Source organism: Mus musculus, chromosome 12 (genome assembly GCF_000001635.26).
Source record: "Mus musculus strain C57BL/6J chromosome 12, GRCm38.p6 C57BL/6J".
Lineage (NCBI taxonomy): Eukaryota > Metazoa > Chordata > Mammalia > Rodentia > Muridae > Mus > Mus musculus.
In genome coordinates, this window is record NC_000078.6 from 71,219,325 (window position 1) to 71,239,347 (window position 20,023).

The 20,023-nt window shown below is 41.7% G+C and overlaps 1 protein-coding gene across 6 annotated transcripts in view; it reads left to right on the top strand.

The window, feature by feature from the left end:
• Positions 1-20,023, top strand: part of 2700049A03Rik (RIKEN cDNA 2700049A03 gene) — a 173,117-nt gene that overhangs the window by 82,477 nt on the left and 70,617 nt on the right. The gene's annotated exons all lie outside the window — the stretch shown is intronic.

Here is a 20,023-nt window from a genome sequence, read left to right on the forward strand (position 1 = left end):
GATATTTAAATAATTATGTTCATTAAATATTTGAGAATATGTATTAGATCAAACTTGGTGTCCTGATAATGAACAAATATACAATGAAAATATTTTTATACAAATCTAATTATTGTTTCCAGGAGTTATTTAATCTGTTTTCTCTCATTTAGTATATTTAGATGAAAATCTTATATTTGACTATAAGATTTGCTCACTCTTTTATTTCATTAATAAGTACTATTTCTAGTGGGGTTTTAAAATCCTTAGCCACTGTTCTTTCCCTTTAAGGTTACTGCCATTAATATGCTGTGTTAAGATCATTAGTGTTATGAGTCATCAGGAAAATGCAAATGAAAACTACTTCACTTCAGTCAGAGTAGTCATCAAGATGAGTGAGCAGCCAACACACTCTGGCAAAGATGTGGGGAACGAGCAACCCTTGTCTACTCTCAGAGTGTAGACTGGTATACTACTGTAGAAATCAGCATGGAGGGTTCTCACAAAGCGGAAACAGAGCTTCCTTATGCCTGAGCCATACCCTTCTTGGCCTTATTCTAAGAGGACCCTAAGTCAGCACGTCATGGAAATTGTTATTCAGCCATGTTGGTTCTCAGTGTTTACTGTAGCTGGGAAGTGGAGTCAGCCTACCTGTCATTAACAGATGAATGATTTAAAAGGTGGCACTTAGGCACTATGGAGTCATTTCCAGCTGTAAAGAAAGCTGGAGAAGCTGGAGAAGGTGGTCCAGTGGGTGATGTGCTTTTTGCATGAGTGAGGGCTTGAGTTTTGACCCCCACTCCACATCCCAGCCAGATGAGCCAGTGAGTACTGGTCGCTCCAGCGCTGAGTGGCAGAGACAGGAGGTTCCTGGGGACTCATTAGCGAGCGTGTCGGCCACAAACCAGCCTCAGAAACTAAGGCAGAGAATGGATTAAGGACGACGCTCTGACATTGTCTATGTCTGGCCTTCTACACAAGCACACACCAGCACACTTATTCCCCAGCCCACATACACTAAATGAAAAATGAACTTAGGACATTTGAGGAATGTGGACAGAACTGGAACTTATCTTAAGTGAAGTCACCAAGACTCAGACATATACTACAGATTTTCTCCCTTATGCAGGTCCCAGATTATGACGCTTATAAATGTATATGTCTCAATAACTGTTCTGTTGCTGTGAAGAGATACCATGACCAAGACAACTTATAGAAGAGAGCATTTTATTGGAGGTTTGCTTATAGTTTCAAAGACTTAGTCCATTATCATCATGACAGGGAGCATGGCAGCAGGAAGGCAGACATAGTACTGGGGAAAGAACTGAGAGCTGTCTCCTGGTCCACAGACAGAGTAAGACCCTGGGCCTGATGGGCTTTAGAAGCCTCCAAGCCCACCCCAGTGACATACTGCCTCCAACAGGGCCACACTCCCTTAAGTAAAGCTACACCTTCTAATCCTTCCCAAATAGTTCTAGTAACTGGGGATCAAACAGTTCAAGAGTATGAGCCGATTATTCATGGGCCATTTTCATTCAGATCACTACAATGTGTATAAATACTTATGGTTTACCTTTTAATGTTAGGAATGTTTTACCTAAATATATGTCTGAATCATCATTTTAGTCCCATTCAGTATCTCTTTAACCTAACATATTGATTTTACATTTTAGAATCTAAAGAAAATTGGCCTATTTTGGAAGATACAAATTCAATGCCAGCCTGCATTAAACAAAGAATTTTAGGGTAGTCTAAGCCATATAGCAAGACCCTATCTCAAAACACAATAAGGAAAATGTCGCCTATAAAACTATTCTAATGATGATTTTAAGATTAATCATGACAATATATAGACATGAGCAAATAAACATTCCTAAGATTGTAAGACTGACTCAAAGCCCTGCTGAGTATTGTAAACTGTTCATGGTCAATATCATTCAGTAACTTTAGGGTTTTTTTTAAATACATGGCTTAAAATTAATTGTGTTTTCTTGTGAGATCTTTCCTATAATCAACAATCATTTCCCTCTACACTTAGGGAAATATCTTTGGTAACATTTATGAGCCTGTATCTCTGGCAATGTGATGTTGCTTTCAGCTACAATGCATGTGTGTGACCAGAGGATAGCAGAAGTGATGTTTGTTGACTTATAGCTGTTATTCAGTGATGACTAGCTGACATTTAGTAAGACAGTAAAGATCATTATGAAAAATAAGAGAAACCACATTATTAGCTAAAAGGGATTTTGTTTTGAGATATGGTTTTACTATGTATAGCTGACTGGAATGGAGGACTCTATGTAGACCAGGCTAGCCTTGAACTCACAGAAATGTACCTGCTTCCACTTCCTCAGTGTTGGGATCAAAGGCATGTACACTTATGCCCAGCCCAGTTAGCTTAGTGTCTTTGCATCTACTTTTGTATCTAATAAGAAAATATAACTTGTTGTAGTGGCACCCACCTTTAATCACAGCACTTAGGAGGCAGAGGCAGGCTGATCTCTGTGAGTTTGAGGCCAGGATGATCTACATAGGGGATTCAGGAACATTCAGAGCTGCTGTAGTAAGACTCAGTCTTGGAGGGGAGAAAAAAAAAAGTAGGCCTATTTTAGCTTTAACTATAAAATAAGGTATTTGTATAGATATAAGGTTTCATCTCACAATTAATGTATATCTGTCTGTACAGAGTACTTGTGAATGAAAGTCATTGCCTTGGCACACATAATCAAGACCTTCCCAATAAAATGTATGCACTTGGTTTATTTCCCTCCTCTTCTGAAATTCTGAAACATTTCAAACATGTCAGCGAATAGGAGTCAGAGTGGCAGAATAATGTGAGGGCCCTGTGACCTTGGAGACCCTGAAGAGATTCAGTCCTCTCAGGGACACAAATCTTAAGACAAGGGAATTAAAACCACATCTTTTCTGCCAGGTAAATGTTGTAAGATTACTTGAATCCTAATAATGGCTACTTTACAGTGGAGTTGTCATGTATTTTGCTCTGAAATGTAAATTCACTTATTATGTGTATATAAGGCAATGGAGCTAACTACTAGAGTCACATTTCCTTCAGTGAGCTAGCTCTCACTGAAAGTTGGTACAAGACAAGGTGGGACACAGGCTCTTCCACTATATGGCTGAAGAATTACCAGGATCTTCTTTTATTTCCAGATCTTTAACATAAAAGGAAAAATCATTACTGTGACAGGTGATGTCTTTGGAGTATCATAAGAATAGGAGCTTTTGGGCTGGAGAGATGGCTCAGCGGTTAAGAGCACTGACTGCTCTTCCGAAGGTCCTGAGTTCAATTCCCGGCAACCACATGGTGGCTCACAACCATCTGTAACAAGATCTGGCGCCCTCTTCTGGAGTGTCTGAAGACAGCTACAGTGTAGTTACATATAATAAATAAATAAATCTTTAAAAAAATTATTAAAAAAAAAAAAAAGAATAGGAGCTTTTCAAACCAGGTACTGTGGCAAATGCCTACAGTGCCAGGAGTTAGCCTGAGGCAAGAGGTAGGTCTAGTGTCAGGAAACACAGGAATAAGCAAGCCAGTAATAACGATAGTGATGGCGTCCTTTCATCTTCCACTGAATGTGCTGGGTATGTTCTTTAGCCTTGGACCGAGGCTACCACTCTTGAGTCAGTGTGCTAGGCACGTGGCCAGCATGCTTACGTGAAAGGCACTTCTTCAAAAGGCGACTTTCATTTTATTTTCCCCTCTTGCTCTGTGTCTTAGTGTTTTGTTGCTGTGAAAAGACACTATGACCAAGGCAACTCTAATAAAAGAAAGCATTTAATTAGGGCCTTGCTTACAGGTTCAGAGGGTTAGTCCATTGTTGCCATAGCAGAGAGCATGGAGTCATGAAGGCATGGTGCTGGAGAAGTAGCTGAGAGCTACATCCTGATCCACCAACAGCATGGGGTGGGGAGGCTGGGCCTGGTGTGAGCTTTCGAAACCTCCAAGCCAACCTCCAGCGATACACTTCCTCCAACAAGGCCACACAACAAGAATCACACTAAGTTCACTATGACCAATTTTATTTTTCTGTTCAGGTTAACTAAATATAAAACAAGAAACTAGTTTTAAATCCGTTTATTTATGATGAACCAGAGAACATTTAAATTGTACAAAGTAAGTGTGATAAAGTCATCACTTTAAAAAATATTTTCTTTGGATTTCTCAAAATATTTTAAGATTATAAGCAAGATTTAATGAGTAGGAGAGCCAGCATATTGTGCTACAGTCAGTGGTGGAGATTTAAGCTGTGTGCTTTACGATTAAATGCTAGGGTAGAGTGGGTTGTCAAAGTTACTTGAGAAACACAGTTGTTCTGTTTTCTTATTTGTAGACTGTGCTCTCTCTCTCTCTCTCTCTCTCTCTCTCTCTCTCTCTGTGTGTGTGTGTGTGTGTGTGTGTGTGTGTGTGTGTGTGTGTGTGTGAGTTCTAATGTTCCGATTATTTCCTGGCCGCCTTCCACTGTTCCGTCACAGATTGTGGTTGTAACTCAGTGTAGGAGAATTAGCAAACACAAAGTTTCTGTCTATTTAAAAGATGTTTCTGTGCAAGCAAAATATTTTTTATTTAATAAAATTACTAATTTTGCTTTTGTAATTGAAATACAGCTCAAGTACAATTCCTACCAGAATTATCATTATTTTAGTAGCTTTAAAACGATAGCTGAACTTTTTTCCAATCTTAAAGTGTGGTGGCCATTTCAAACCACATGTATGTAGTGGGAAGTATAGGTCAGTGTTAGGCCAACAGCCTGGTGCACAGGGCCTGAGTTCCATTCCCAGTACCACAAGCAAACATAGACAGACATGCAGGTCTCAGAGAGGGAGATGATAGGGCACAGACTAAAAAGCACCCAAAGCCAAGTATTCAAATTGGCAACAAGCAGTGTCTGAGTGTCATGTGTCTTCTACAAATCTGTGCTTTCCTAATCCAAAATCTCAAAGTTCACATTCCCCCAAACAGAAATATGATCAGGCACATCACAGCAACCTCCCACTCCTAATACCAACTTACTTGGTGTTTATTGCTATGAAGAGACACCATGCCCATGGCAGCTCTTAGAAAGGAGAGCATTGAATTGGGGCTGGCTTATGGTTCAGAGGTTCAGTCCATTGTCATCAATCATGGTGAGAAGCATGGCAGCCTGCAGACAGACATGGTGCTGGAGAAGGAGCTGAGACTTCTACATCTGGATAGGCAGCAGGAAGAGAGAAAGAGACACTAGACTTGGCTTGAGTATTTGAAACCTCAAAGCCCACCCCCAGTGACACACCTCCTCTAACAAGGCCACACCTAACTGTGCCACTTCCTCAAAACTAAACATTCAAGCCTGTGTGCCTGTGAAGACCATTCCTCTTCATACCACCACATCATCTTGTGTTTCAGTTGATGTGAGAATATCTGCATACAGTCAGGGACATAATCCTTATGAAGAAAAGACACTTCTCTGGAGCAGTAGGTTTTAAAATAGATTTTTTTTTGAGAGAGAGAGAGAGACATAGTTTCTCTGTGTAGCCCTGGTTGTCATGGGTCTCACTCTATAGATCAGGCTGGCCTTGAACTCAGAGATCCACCTACCTCTGCCTTCTGAGTTCTGGATTAAAGATGTGTGCCACCACTGCCCAACACCAGATGAATGTTTTAACTTTAGCTTTTGTATGAAAAATCTTTGATTTAAAAGACGGGGAAATATAGATCATCTAGGGATGAAATGTATACAGTTAAGTTAGTTCTTTAAGAATGAACTAAACAGAGGGCCAGGGAGACATCACTAAGCCTGACTCCCAGAGTTAAGCCTCACAATTTACATGGTGGAAGAAGAGGACAAACTCCCCAGATTTGTCCTTTGCCTTCAGCATGTGTGTGTTGCCTTCAGGCACTCAAGTAAGTAAGTCTATAATAAAGGAGATGTAAGCAGGGGATGGGGAGCGTGTGATACATTACCTGGGAGGGAAGTGAAGTGGGCAGCCTGCATAAAGGATTACACTAGAAAGTAAGCCGTGCAGGCCCAAGTCAGATGGCAGTTTGCAGGAATCGGCTCTCTCCTTCTACCTTGTTGGGTCCCGGGACTAAACTTGGGTTGGCAGGCTTGGCAGCAAGAGCCTTTACCTACTGAGCCATCTTGCATGCCCTCCAAAATCACTGAAGTAACTGTGTAGATTGGCAGCATCTTTATGTTTTATTATTAATGAAGCAAATAGTCCCGGGAGCAGGAGAAACTTGGGTCGGTGTTGTCTCTACCGTAGCATCTGCTCTTCCAGTGTGCGAGGGTCTTTTACACAGCACAATCTTCTCCAACAGAATTTACCACAAATACAAGTCTTACCTGTGCTGCTTGATGAGTAATTGCGTACTAAATGCTTTAGTAACTTAAAGGTTTATATGAATAAAATAAAAAGTAAACGGACTGTTTCAGCCAGCATAGCAGTAAAGTTCTCGCCTAGCCCGGGTCCACCTGGCCATATACTGGATATCAAGGGGCTCGATTAGCTCAGGTGAGCATCAGGACCAAGGACTGACAGCTGCTGTGTGTGCTCCCTCGCAGAGCTAGCCACTCTGTGTTGCTGCTCGGTGTCTGCAGATGGCGCTTCTAAATGGAAACAGACAGGAGCTTTTATAATTAATGAAGACCCAGATTCTAGGCTTTTCCTTGACACTACCCAAGGCAGAGACTGGGAGTTGTGGAAGCTTAGCTGGTGCTCACAGTTCTGATTCAGAAGAGGAAGCACAATTTGGAGCAACACTGCTGAATGGCTTGTTTGTTTTGGGGACTTATGCTTCTGCTGTATATAGAGCCATACAGCATAGAGAGCGTGCAGTCTGGAGTCAGGCTCCCTAGGTTAAAACCATCCTCCGCTGGTGAGTTTGAACAAGTTGCTTAACCTCTCTGTGCTTTTCTGGCCTGTGGTATGATACAGCTTTCCTTAGGTTGATACAGTCATTAAAGAAAAACATGCCTAAGATGTGGCGTATTAGGAAATTTGGAAGTAGTAGCTATAGTTAGCCTGACTGTATGAAGGGAACTGCTTCTTTCCCCCTAATTATAATGTAAGCAGCTGCTCCTTTAAGAGGGAGGAGTTGAACCTGTGCTGTCCCAGAGATTCAATGACGCTGGTGAGAAAGTGCTCATAGGTATGTGTTCTGTGTGACTTAAGCAGATATGTTGTTTCATTTGTTCTTCATCGGGGAATACTAAGTTAGGTTTAGGTAAAGAATGTTTAAATTTGTGTGTGCTGTGTGTACATATTGTTTTCTTCAGCAGTTTTTCATGGACTTGCACACTGTCTAGTTATATCCAGCAAAGCTTACTAGAAAGGGTGCCTTTCACGCTATAACCAGATCTTTGGGCAGGTAATGTTTAATAAATTGTATTTTGTCAACAGTTCTCTTATTTTATGTGTGTTTTATAGATGTGAGTGCATGTGGTATGTGTCCATTGGAAACTAGAAAATAACCTCAGGTGTCCTTATTTTAGCTAGGCTAGCTGGCCAGAGCGCTCTCAGCATCTGTCTGTCTCTAGGGTCATAGCCATGTCCAGCTTCTGAGTGGATGAAGGAACTCAGCCTGAGTGGCAGGTGCAGGGCAGACTCAGCTCTCACATTTTGAATCCAAAAGAGAAGTGATCATTCCGGACTCAACTAGCACGTACACCATGACACCCTGGTTCAGGCTGGATGCGAGTACACAGGACAGTATGGAAAACATACATTTCTCGGAGAAAAACTCTTTATGATGAAAGGCAAACACAGGAAACATCTTTTATAAGAAAAATAAAGAAGTACTTTCTTAAAAGATGTTTGTGCGGGACCATAATTACTCTTCAATTGAAGACGGAGGGCCATTTGCTCTGTTAAATATGTAATAGCACAATAAAACTAATAATGAATGTATACATATTCGTGCTATTTGGAGTCGTGCTAGCAGAAGGGTCTAAGTGGCTGTGACCATCAAAAGTTTTCTTAAAATCCATTTGTTGTCAGCTTCTCAGCCCAGAATCAACAGGCAGGGACATAGATGCTTTTTTTTCTGTTAATATAATTGCAATAATACTTTATCACCTAAGAGTCTAGGAACTTAGGTAGCAGTTGGGAGCCTTTCGTACCAATGAGAACTTAGGCGGTCCTAGAAATACTATGTTGACTATTTTCTAATTATTGTGTCATTTAATCAATCATTAACTGTGCCAGTTTCCCCAAAATGGTTTAGCTTGCTGTATCCATAACACTTTACAGGAAGCAGCACAAAATTAGTTTCCATGTGTTTCTGTGGTGTCACAAAATACATATATTCTACAAGTGAAGTACTTATTTTTGGCAAAAAAGAAAAAAGAAAGAAAAAAAAAGAAAGGAAGAAAAGGGAAAGCCAACATTACACCAAACTGCAATTAATGAATATAAGAATTTAGAAATCAAAACTTTGTTTAGTCTGAGGAAAAACAATTCTTTCAACTATATCCACATGGCTTCTTGTTTGTATCAACTGAGGGCGACTGTTACTGTCTTGTGTGAATTCTCTGGGGCAGGGACCTGGCTTTGTTGAATGAGCCAGTTGTTTCCCTTTGTGTTGCCCATCTCTTAAGTTCCATCTGGTTTGTATCAGACTGTTTTCACACTGCAGCGCTGCTTCTCTGTATCCTGACACTCCAGAGCTGGACTAGCAAAGCTCGCTGCTGTGATGACCTTGCTGCCAGGGCCTCACAGCTGTGCCCCACAGCCTGGAGCTGTTATCAGAGTAGTGGTGACATAGAACCTGGGTGGCTCTATTCCCACTGGTGTCCATGCAGTGAGCAGAAGTCCATCCTCCTTCCCCATGCCTGAAACTTACGACAGTGGCACATCTTTCAAGCTCCTGTTTTAGGGCATGGGATGTCGTTGTTCTTATTTTTAAGTGGCTTCCTGTGTGTGTGTGTGTGTGTGTGTGTGTGTGTGAACGCTCATTTTTCATTCTATGACTCTTCTAAAAGTCACCAGGTCCAGCCTTAGGGAGGAGAACTGGTCACTGTCAGACTTAATTTTCATTCTCAAATTTAGTTAGGAGTGGCTAGTGTGGCAGAAACCACTTTTAAGATGGCACAGATGATATCGTGGGGTTTTAGTGATAATCGTGAGCCATAATTTTGGGGAAATTTTCGTGTTTAGGAAGCATCCCCGTCTCAGCAAGCAGATGATAGAAAGAGATTATCTTAGCTTTAGCTCCAACTTGCTTTATAAACGTTACTTTCTTTGCTTTCAGCCTTTGTAGCTGCCAAATGTCACATGTAAGAACCTTGCAACTGAGACTTCCCTGCACTCTGTGACCTGGTGTAGGTCTGTCAAGTGAGATGGCAGGAATGAGCGTTGAGTAACAGTTAGTTATATTCCAGTACAGTTACAGTGCCTGCCGTTCCCTAGGAAACTGAGAGGATGTACAGAATGTAGTGAGACCTCAAGAGATATTTTCAAGATTAGTTAAAGCTAGTTTGTTTTTATTTAGTTTTTGTCTTTTTTCACTTACAGTTTGTTTTTAACGTAGATAGCTATGGATAGTAAAAACAAAAACTAATCTTTGCCTCTGAAGAGGTTCATGCCTAATATTAGAGTTTTTAAAGGAGTTTATGTTTGACAGTAACAAAGTGTTACATCATCATCAAGAATCAGTTAAAACTCAATCTACTCCCTTTTAATTGCTGAAACTAACCTGTTGACTTTTCCAATTTTAATTTTTTATGCATGAGTAACATATATGTATGTAGAGAAGTACACATGGTCAAAGAAGCAGCCCCAGCAGAGCCCCCCGTGCACAGGCAGTGTCCAGCGGGGGAGAGCAGCTTGTGGCCAGGCCCATGATCTCTCGCCATCCTTCCCTCCACCCACACCGACATACCTCTGTCCTGACTTGTAGGACTTGTTTGATTGTGCGCTTTATGTAAATGAAATCATACAGAGTGCATGGCTTCTTTCATAGGTGAACCTATCGTAACTTTTTTAAAGGTTCTTTTCATTTCAAAACCATTATGGCATGCTTTTATAGAACGTTGTCTGGGGGATTTGTTTTAGTAGCTGTCTCACAGGCGCTTGAAGTAACAGGAAGTTCACTGCAGATAAAGCTGTCTACTAAAACATGGTCTCTCAGTTCTCAACCAGACGGTAGTGGTGGAATGTCCCTCTAGACATTCTTGCCCCTAAATGGCAGGCAGTCCATGTCATAACACTTCAGAGTAGTGCACTCACGTACTTAACTGCTTTTTAATGAGTTTTAATAATTGAATGTACATTATTAAAGTAAATTGTGGTCTGTATTCAGAGTAGATGGCTCCATCATCAATTTCCTGAATTAACCAGCAACTTTTTGGCAGTTGGATAGATGCTTTTGTGCTACCAGATGGTGTCTCTGAAAGTACTGTTATTTCAAAGAGTTGATGTACCTACTTAGACACGGAGCCAATAACAACTTAATTTAGAGGATTGCTTGTTTAAAAACACTAACTTGTTTTTAATGTATTTTTAAATACCCTAATAGTACTCTTAGTTTTTATTCTCAGTGAACTCAAATTTGTATTAAAATTGAATCTATCCTGAGTGTTTTTAACTTTAATTGTCTCCTTATTTGTTTTAAATTCTGAACATTCATTTCAAAGTTCACGTTTTGTTTTATGAATGAAAAACTTTAAGAGGGTTCATCTATATATTCCTGGTAGATAGGTAAGGGTCTTGTAGATTGTTTGTTTTGTTTAATAATATTGTTTTGTTTTTGTTTGTTTGTTTGTTTGTTTCGAGACAGGGTTTCTCTGTGTAGCCCTGGCTGTCCTGGAACTCACTCTGTAAACCAGGCTGGCGTCGAACTCAGAAATCCGCCTGCCTCTGCCTCCCAAGCTCTGGGATTAAAGGTGTGCGCCACCACTACCAGGCATTTAATAATATTGTACGATAGATCTTGCTTTTTAGGTTTTTAAATTTTTTTTCATATGTGTGTCTTGCCTATGTTATATGTGTGCACACGTGCCTGCTTGATGCCCAGAAGACATTAGATCCTGAATTAGAGTTGTGGGTAGTTGTGATCCACCACGTGTGTGCCGGGAATCTGACCTGTGTCATCTGCAAGAGCAGCAAGTGCTCTTATCTTAACCACTGAGCCATCTCTCCATCTCCTCGGATCTCGTGTGTGTGTGTGTGTGTGTGTGTGTGTGTGAGAGAGAGAGAGAGAGAGAGAGAGAGAGAGAGAGAGAGAGAGAGATCGTGTGATATTAGGAATATGTGGTAAGCAAGTCCTATACTACTAAGCTATATGTATATGCACCCCATACCTTGCCACTTTTAATTAAAACTGCAAGGCTACAAGATTGTGGGTGGTTATTTAAAACAAAAGATTAAAGTGCTGAAATAAGATATGTTTAGGAGAAGCCAAGTATGGAAAAGTGGTCCATCCCAGGACATCTCTGTATGCCTTTATGACGCATTTCAGGAAGATGCTCTCTCTCCTGGCCTTGGGTTCCATTTCCAAATGTAAAGTCACTAGCTTTGTATTCCCTGCTGTCTTCAGACCTTATGTAAAGGCTAACAAGCCTGTTCCAAGTTACTCCCATGATATGGAGGCACTTATGCATGGTAGACTCACTTTGCAGTCGGTATTACCCACTCAAAGTAGAAGTGTATGGATCAAACAGACGTGTGTGTCTGTCACCCTTTGGCTTCAGTACCATGTCGAGCATTAGGATAAGGTAAGGTATGCTAGTAGCCTCGCCACTGGCTCTCAGATGACATGGACTTGGCTATAGGTCATCTTTCCTCAGCTGTAGAGCAAGAGCCCCTCTCCCAGGACTCCCATCTAACACATGGAAGTTGAGAAACTGCTTCTTGTCAGAGAATAAATTACAGTCAGCTCTAACACTGATAGAGTGGTTTCTATTAGTAGGAATACTGTGAGGTACCATGAGTCTTTCCCAGTTTTGGTAGAGAGGTGTTTTGTGTTTCTGTAAAGAAGATCTTTTTCTAAGAATTATTAATTTTTTGATTTATTAATTTTTATATTTTATGTGTATGAGTGTTTTGTCTACATGTGTATAAGTGCAATGTGTGTGCCTGGTGCCATCAGAGGCCACAGAGGGTGCCAGATCTGGAGTTCCTGATGGTTGTTAGGTCACCGTGTGGGTGCAGGAAACCCCGTGCAGGCCCTCTGCAGCAAGGGCTCTTAACCCTGGTCTCTGATGGCAGCACCAGCAGTGGTGGTGGTCCTTGTGACACTTCCAGTATGTGGCTCTCAGGAGTGTGCTGGGTTTACAGAGGCCCCTGACCCTCAGGAAGGACTGCCCCCTCTCTCCCGCTCCATGGACACAGATGGTCGGTTCTTCAGTGGAAGAGCCTCTATCAGAGTTAGCTCCATTAAGCCAGCGAGACCAGACAGTAGCTTCTCTGCTCGCTCTGGGAGACTCAGGAAGAGCAGGAAGTGAGCAGAGGTTCACCACAGTTAGTGAGGCCTCAGACGCTCCTGTCAGAGGCGGGTGCTCAGTCCGGGCCGCTATGCAGATTTTGAATGTATGAGTGACTCGTATTTACCATCCTCTTCATAAAACCCCATCTTCTTTAAAAGTATCCTTGTGAACTTTGGTTTCTTTTTCTTGATGTGTTCTGTGCATTTCATATTTTAAAACACTTAATTTTCAGATGTTTTCTGTAGTATAATAATTTAAACTGAATGTCCCCAGTCAGATTGTGTGGCCAAGAATAATGAAATGGGTAGTGTTTATAAACTCTGTAATTTCTTTTTAAAAACCAGCATCTCACTATATAGCAGTGGTTCTCAACCATCCTAATGCTGTGACCCTTCAACACAGTTTCTTATGTTATTTTGACCCCAACTATAAAACTATTTTTATTGTTACTTCATAATTGTAATTTTGCTACTGTTATACAATCATAATGTAAATATCTGTGCTTTCCGATGGTCTTAGGTGACCCCTGTTTTAAAAGGGTTGGTGGGTGACAGAGGGTCACAACCCATAGGCTGAGAACCACTGCCATATAAACTTTTGAGTGTATTGGTATAGATGTGAGCCATTAAGCCTGGCCTAATCCTTACAGTGTTGCTCACTTATGTCTTACCTTCTTATAAAGTTTACCTGAAGTTCTTGTTGAATGAAGGAAAGCTCAAGGGCCAGCAGGATGGTTCAGTGGTTGACGCTCCTCGCCCCCGAGGACTTTAGTTCAATCTCTGGACCTGTGGGGGAAGGAGAGGAATGACTGCAAACCTGTGCACACATGTGTCCCCCAACACAAAAACATAAATACATATAAAATTTAAAAAGAAGCTTGAGAGACAGTTTTTGTATCATAGAGAAACTGATAAAAGAATACTGCTTGTACTCTGTGACACATTTTTTTCCCCTTATTGCTCAGCTCCAAGAGTTTGTTTGAAACAGTGGTTGGTGGTTGTTGATTGTATTTTGGAGTACAGGTTGACATCATGCTATCATTGTGGTCTGGTTCTTAGTGTTCAGCGAGTTTTGTTGACCTGAGGACTGACGGTTAAATAGTTTTATCTAACATGCTTGGGGCAGGAATATTTTGATTAGATTATTTAAATTTCAGAATATTGATATATACATAATGCTATCTAGGGATGGTGCTTATGATTAAACATGAAATTCACTGTGTTTCAGATATACCTTACCTCATAGCTCGGAGATAATTTTATACAATATTTTTTTAGTCCACAATAATGGCTGTGGCCACGACATGAGGTCAGATGTGGAATTTTCTATTGTGAGTTCGCCGTTGGGTTTTGCTGATTTTTGGAGTGTTTTGGTTTTCAGAGTTTTAGAGTAGGAGAATTCAGCCTGTGTGCGGCTGCATGATTTCACTTTCCCTGCTGCTTTTCTTCCTCCCTCGACATGAAGAGAGGCCTGCGTTCTTCATTTAACTGCTCCTCCCTTGGCTCAATAGTACTCCCCTTTGCTGCTTGAGAACTGGTGGGTTTTCAGTGTGGCCTCAGATGGCCAGGGCAGTGGAGGTCCTAAACTTTTTTTTGTAATGGTTAAGTCCTTAGGTGAGTTATAGAATGCAAATTATAACTTTCTAAGAAACAGCCCATGAGTTTCGCTCACTTTTTTAAGAATTGGATTAATTTTGCGATTACCTGCAGTGTGATCCATGGCTCTTTGCTTCCTCTCATCTCATCTTCTGGATAAAGATAAGAATCAGTTAGGCAAGGTCTCTTTTGCTGATAGTCATTACATTCGTGTGTGTGTGTGTGTGTGTGTGTGTGTGTGTGTGTGTGTGTGTGTGTGGCTTCCTTCTTTACTAGGTCACTAGACGAAGCATCTGTTGACCTAGTTTTATGGGAGGAACTAACGGAATAAGTGCATTTGGCCTGAGTTCTTTCTTGTGAATAGGAATTGTGATTATTTCTAACTAATATTTTACTGGGGGTGGGGGAGCAGAGCTTTGTTTTAATGTAGCTCCTCTGGGTGCCGTGGGTAGGACACAGAAGGAGTCCAGTGTGTGTCTTGCCTCTATATGTACAGGTGAGGTTGCTGCTTTTAAAAGCCCTGCATTTGGAGGTCGTAAAGTTTCTTGCACTTTCATACCATGCCTTCTCTTTTATCATGAGCAAAGTAGAAACACTGGTGGCCATTTTTAACCCTTCTAAAGTGTGTGCATACTCACCCAGGATTAAGGACGTCAGCTCTCTAAAAGGTACATTAGAGCCCAGGGAACGAAGCCTTCATCCCTTTGGAAAGTTTGTAAACTGCTGAATTAGAAGCTGCAGGTGTGGTGTACAGAGCGCCGAGGGTAATACTTGGCTAGTTCCATCTGGGGAAGGTTATTTGTTGGGACAGGATAGAGTTTAAACTTTGAAGTCAGTTTTAAACAAAGCGAAGCAGCTGGAAGCTGGCATAAGAAGAAACAAGTCTTTCACATTAACTATTGCTGCGTTAGAGAAAAGGAGCTGGGGTTGTTTTCACAGGTGCCTGGGCTTTCATTTTTCCTATATAAGCTACTACGTTTTTGTCTTAAACTGTAAATTTTAAGATAAGCATTTGTCAATTCATTTGAAAAACAAGCAGTAATAAACTCAAGTATAGCAGGGCTTACATGTCTGAAACATACTTCAGAATGTGATAGGGAACGTTAGGAAGATAACTCAGCCATTAAATGGCTCATAACCAAATGGATAAAGTAACCTGTTGTAACAGTTTAAAATACTCCTTTAAGTATGAGAGATAAAATGTTTCTAGTGACTGTGGAAAGTGAAGGCCTAGGAAACTCAGTATCCTCATGACACTGAGTGTCATCACCAGTGTGCTTCTGCATCAAAACAGGTAGCATTTTGCTCTCAAGCACTGATAGGATGTTGCAAAGCCTGCAGGCTGGGTTAAGTGTGTGAGGAGAATTTAATGCAGCAGGAGAGGTTAGCAGCTGCTTACACAAGGAATCGAAGCAAGAGCAGATGAGAACAAGGTGGACAGGAAAATGCTTCCAGAGCCTAATAAAACACCACAGAAACTCTGTAGCATTTTCAGACAGCTGGAAAGCAACTGCATTGCTGGGAATAGTTGCTATTTTTAAAAACAAGGTGGAGAGTGAATGCAAGCAGGCTGTTAAGAAGAGCCATAGGTTCTTGAGGAAGAAGCAGGTTGTTTGTTTCTTAGTCAGTCTACTTGATTTCAAGAGCCCCTATGTGCCTAGAATCGAGCTAGAACTGTGTGGAACTGTGCTATATTAAAGCATCAAGCTACATTTAATATAGGCAGAAAAATATATATTGCAGTCCCTGGGAGCACATGCCTAACAGCATGGCGGGCGCACAAGCGAGCTGGGCTGGGTGCAGTGGCGCAGGCCTTTAGTTCCAGCACTGGGTTCCAGGCCTGGGGAGGCAGAAGCAAGTGGATCTCTGTGAGTTCAAGGCCAACCTAATATGCATAGTCTCAGGACAGACAGAACTATGTATCAAGACCCTGTTTCAAAAAACAAAACATAAAACATCTTTGTGAACCAACTATGCTAGTCACTCAGTCCCTGTCCATGCTCTTGAGGAAGCATTGCTCACTGGATATTACAGTGCAGCTTGGTGAGTAGCACAGGCAAGTGCCACCCAGGATTGACAAGGAAAGACATCCCTAACATTTTAGCACTGCTGCTGGGAACAGAGCAGAGGGTGGGCTTTACCCGCCAGCCTGGGGTATCAATAAAGGAATAAAATAAAATGAAAAAAGAAAAACTTGGTGTTGGGGGTGTGGCGAGGTGGGGGTGATTTGGGGAGAGTTTGAGGATGAGTATGGTCAAGATATATTAAATGTTCAGAGAATTAAGAAAAACATCTTTTAATAAAGTAGTCATAGACCAATTGACCCATAGATAGCTATAACTATGTCTCTTTTCCAAACTACATAGGTGAAATAATGTTTATAGTTGTATGATATTCTTTCCCCTGGACTAATTAGGACATTCCATGGACCTGGATTAAAGATTGCAGTTGGTTCTTTTAAACTTTATCTCTAACTCCACAGTTTATAAGAAACTAGTCTTTACTGACATGTTTAAAAAGCCCAAATAGAGACAGTCAAATGTCTTAACCACTGCGTAGTCATCTTGTAGAACACTGTAATTTATACATGTGTCTTGAGCCAAGTACACGTATCAGGATGAGGCATTTCTGACTCTGTGGCCATCTCTGGAGCTGCCCAGAAAAGGCTTCTTTCTCTCTGTCTCGGCTGTGTGAAAGGCTGTGCTTCGTGGGGTCCTCTTAGCTTGCAGGTAAGAGCTCTAATAATGGGTCACCAGGCACAGTCCACAGCCCCAGATTCTCTAGCCCCAGAAGACTTGTAAGATGCGTAATTATTAGTATTTCTAAAATACACGTAATAAATACACACATATCTAAATGAGCATTAGAAATTCTGTATTGAGTCAGGCGTGGTGGCTCACACCTTTAATCCCAGCACTCGGGAGGCAGAGGCAGGTGGATTTCTGTGAGTCAGTCCAGCCTGGTCTACAGCGTGAGTCCCAAGACAGCCAGAGCTACATTGAAAGACCCTGTCTGGGGTGGGGGAAAAAAAAGTGTTGATTTACTTCATATAAATTGCTTTTAGGTTTTGCATTCCTTAGTCTTATAAACCCAGCAGCCGAGAGTGGAAAATATGAATTTTCAGTATTTTAAAGCAAAAGTTTGGTATTTTGAATGTTTTAAAAGTATCTTAAGTTATGTGTCTGGAAGTGTCAGATCTAGCGTCTGACTCCGGCATCTCCACCGTAAGTGCATGCCAGGCTTAATGACATACTGCAACCCCTGGGATCAAGGAGTCATCTTGTGTTCAGACCCCAAACCAGCTGTTGAAACAATGACATCATAGTGTAATGACACAACTGGAAATTCTAAAGTTGAACTTTAAAGCATCAAGCTACATTTAATATAGGCAGAAAAATATATATTGCTCTAATGGTGATTTATTAAGATGTCCTGTTCTTTATGTTTTTTTTTTCTTTTGCTCTGACAGCTGTAACTGGGTGTGAAGGTATTAGCCTTTTTGTCTGTTAACAGTAATCAAGTGGTACTTTTTAAAATAACCCGTCTAAAATTTTTTCTTTTAAAGTTCTAAAGCTGTGGTTATTTAAAAAATATTTTCATGAACTTAAAAAAAAATCTTCCTAGAGTATATATTAGCAAATAGCATTTTATAAGATGGTACCTTTTATTGGTATAATTTTTATTTAAAATCATGGTACAACTATTTGGAGGCCTTCCAGAGTACAAGGTCATATGTAGCCCAGGCTGAGGGTCTCATTAGCCCAGGCAGAGGGTCTCACATAGCCTGGGCTAAGGATGTCATTAGCCCTGGCTAACTCTAACCCCACTACGGACCCTCCTGAGTGCTGCTGTGTGGTAGCGCATGTGGCTTATGCTGGAGGTGTCTGTGTTAAACAGGCACTACAAACTAAGCCACGCCCATCCCCATCCCTCCTTTGTTCTCTTGCTAGTTTCCATGCAGTCTCATTCTCAGTGCCATTTGTAGCCCTCCCCCAGGGCCGATACCTGTTGGGATGGCTCCTGTTCAGTACCTAGGAGTAAGAGCTAACTTACTTGAGTGACCTTTCTGTGTTCCAGTAGCATTTATAACAACTCAGGTGCCTAATACTCAACAAACCCTTTTGAGGCCCTCTCACAGCTGAGAATGGGGGTTCAGAAAATGTATGTGGCTAACTGCAGTCTCTTCCTGTCTTCCCTGCCCTTCCCTGCATCTCTTTAGATGCTTTAATGCATTGAGCTCTTCCTTCCTCATTTGGCTGTCAGTCCTTTCACACATCCAGTCACTTTGTGAGATTAGGCAGGCTGGAGCTTTTGTTTTCCTCACTGCTATATTCTGCGGAGTCTAGAGCAAAGCCTGGCACACAGAAGATGCTCACTTGCTGTTTGTGGGGGGGCTGAGAAGGAGGGGGGATAAGAGCCCAGCTCCTCCGTTCCATTATCTTTCCTTCCCTTTACTCCCCCTGCACAGAAGCCTTCAGGGCAAAGACTATGTCAGCCCATTCTTAAGCTGACCTCATGGGTTCTTAACCATGACCTATCCTAAAGGGACTGTTTGGGGCTCATGAGATGTGCAAGCCTGGTGACCCCCTGTACTGGTTAGTTTTGTGTCAACTTGACAGAGCTGGAGTTATCACAGAGAAAGGAGCTTCAGTTGAGGAAATGCCTCCATGAGATGCAATTGTAAGGCATTTTTCTCAATTAGTGATCAAGGGGGAAAGGCCCCTTGTGGGTGGGACCATCTCAGGGCTGGTAGTCTTGGTTCTATAAGAAAGCAGGCTGAGCAAGCCAGGTGAGGCAAGCCAGTAAAGAACATCCCTCCATGGCCTCTGCATCAGCTCCTGCTCCCTGACCTGCTTGAGTTCCAGTCCTGACTTCCTTTGGTGATGAACAGCAGCATGGAAGTGTAAGCCAAATAAACCCTTTCCTCCCCAACTTGCTTCTTGGTCATGATGTTTGTGCAGGAATAGAAACCCTGACTAAGACAAATTGGTACCAGCAGAGTGGGGTATTCCTGTGGCAACCTGACCATGTTTTGGGGAGGACTGTGGAAGGACTTTGGAACTTTGGGCTTGAAGATCCATCCGTTGTTAAGAGCTCTGTCGGATGTTGTGTAGGAGCTTGGAAGATAATGTTGAGAACAGTGCAGAAGATGGAGGCCTGGCTTGTGAAGTTTCAGAGGGAAAATTAAAGACTCTTTTCAGGGACATTGCTATTTTGGAGTTTGATTATTCTGTGGTTCTGGTTAGCTGGGACTGAAGAATCAGTTGTGATTAACAAGATACCAGAACTACTAAAGCAAAACCTTTGCATTACTGGGACTATTGATGCTGGTTAGCTGGAGTTAAGAAATTAGTGGTGATTAAGAAGAGACCAGCATCATTGAGGTGACAACTTCTGGGAAGTGTTTTCTGAAAGCACAAAGAGGCTGTGTTCCAGAGATGGCCAAGGTTGTACTCCTGCTGCAGCAGGACTTGGTAATATGTAAGAGTCACCCAGGTGGTACTGGTTTTGAAGGCATGAAGGGATCATGCAAAGCAGCTGAAGCTCGGCACTGTGAGAGGCCATGGAAGGCCATTGGTGAGGGTGCAGCCTCAGTTGCAAATGAAGGCCCAGGACTGAAGGGGTCATGCAGTGTTTTGGAGATGCCAGTACCATGAGATGACCACCAAGAGCAGCAGCAGCACTGGGGTACAGGCATCTGGAGCCTAGAGGATGATGTGTGTGCTACAAAGGGCATGGCTGGAGAAGTGACCCAAGCCCTTGGAGGAGCCCAGAAGATCGTGAGTTGGATCCCAGACATTGGACGGTTGGAGATTGATTTTTGCTTTTGATTGTGACTGTGCCCTGATATTTTCCCTCTTGAAGGAAGAAACTGTTTTAGTGGAGCCCACAGTTAAGAGACTTTTAATTGTAAAAAGACTTTGAATTTTAAAAGAGATGGATATTTTAAAGAGATTGAAAATTTAAGAATATGTAAAGACTGTGGGACTTTTAAAGTTATTTAGAATGGGGATGAATAAG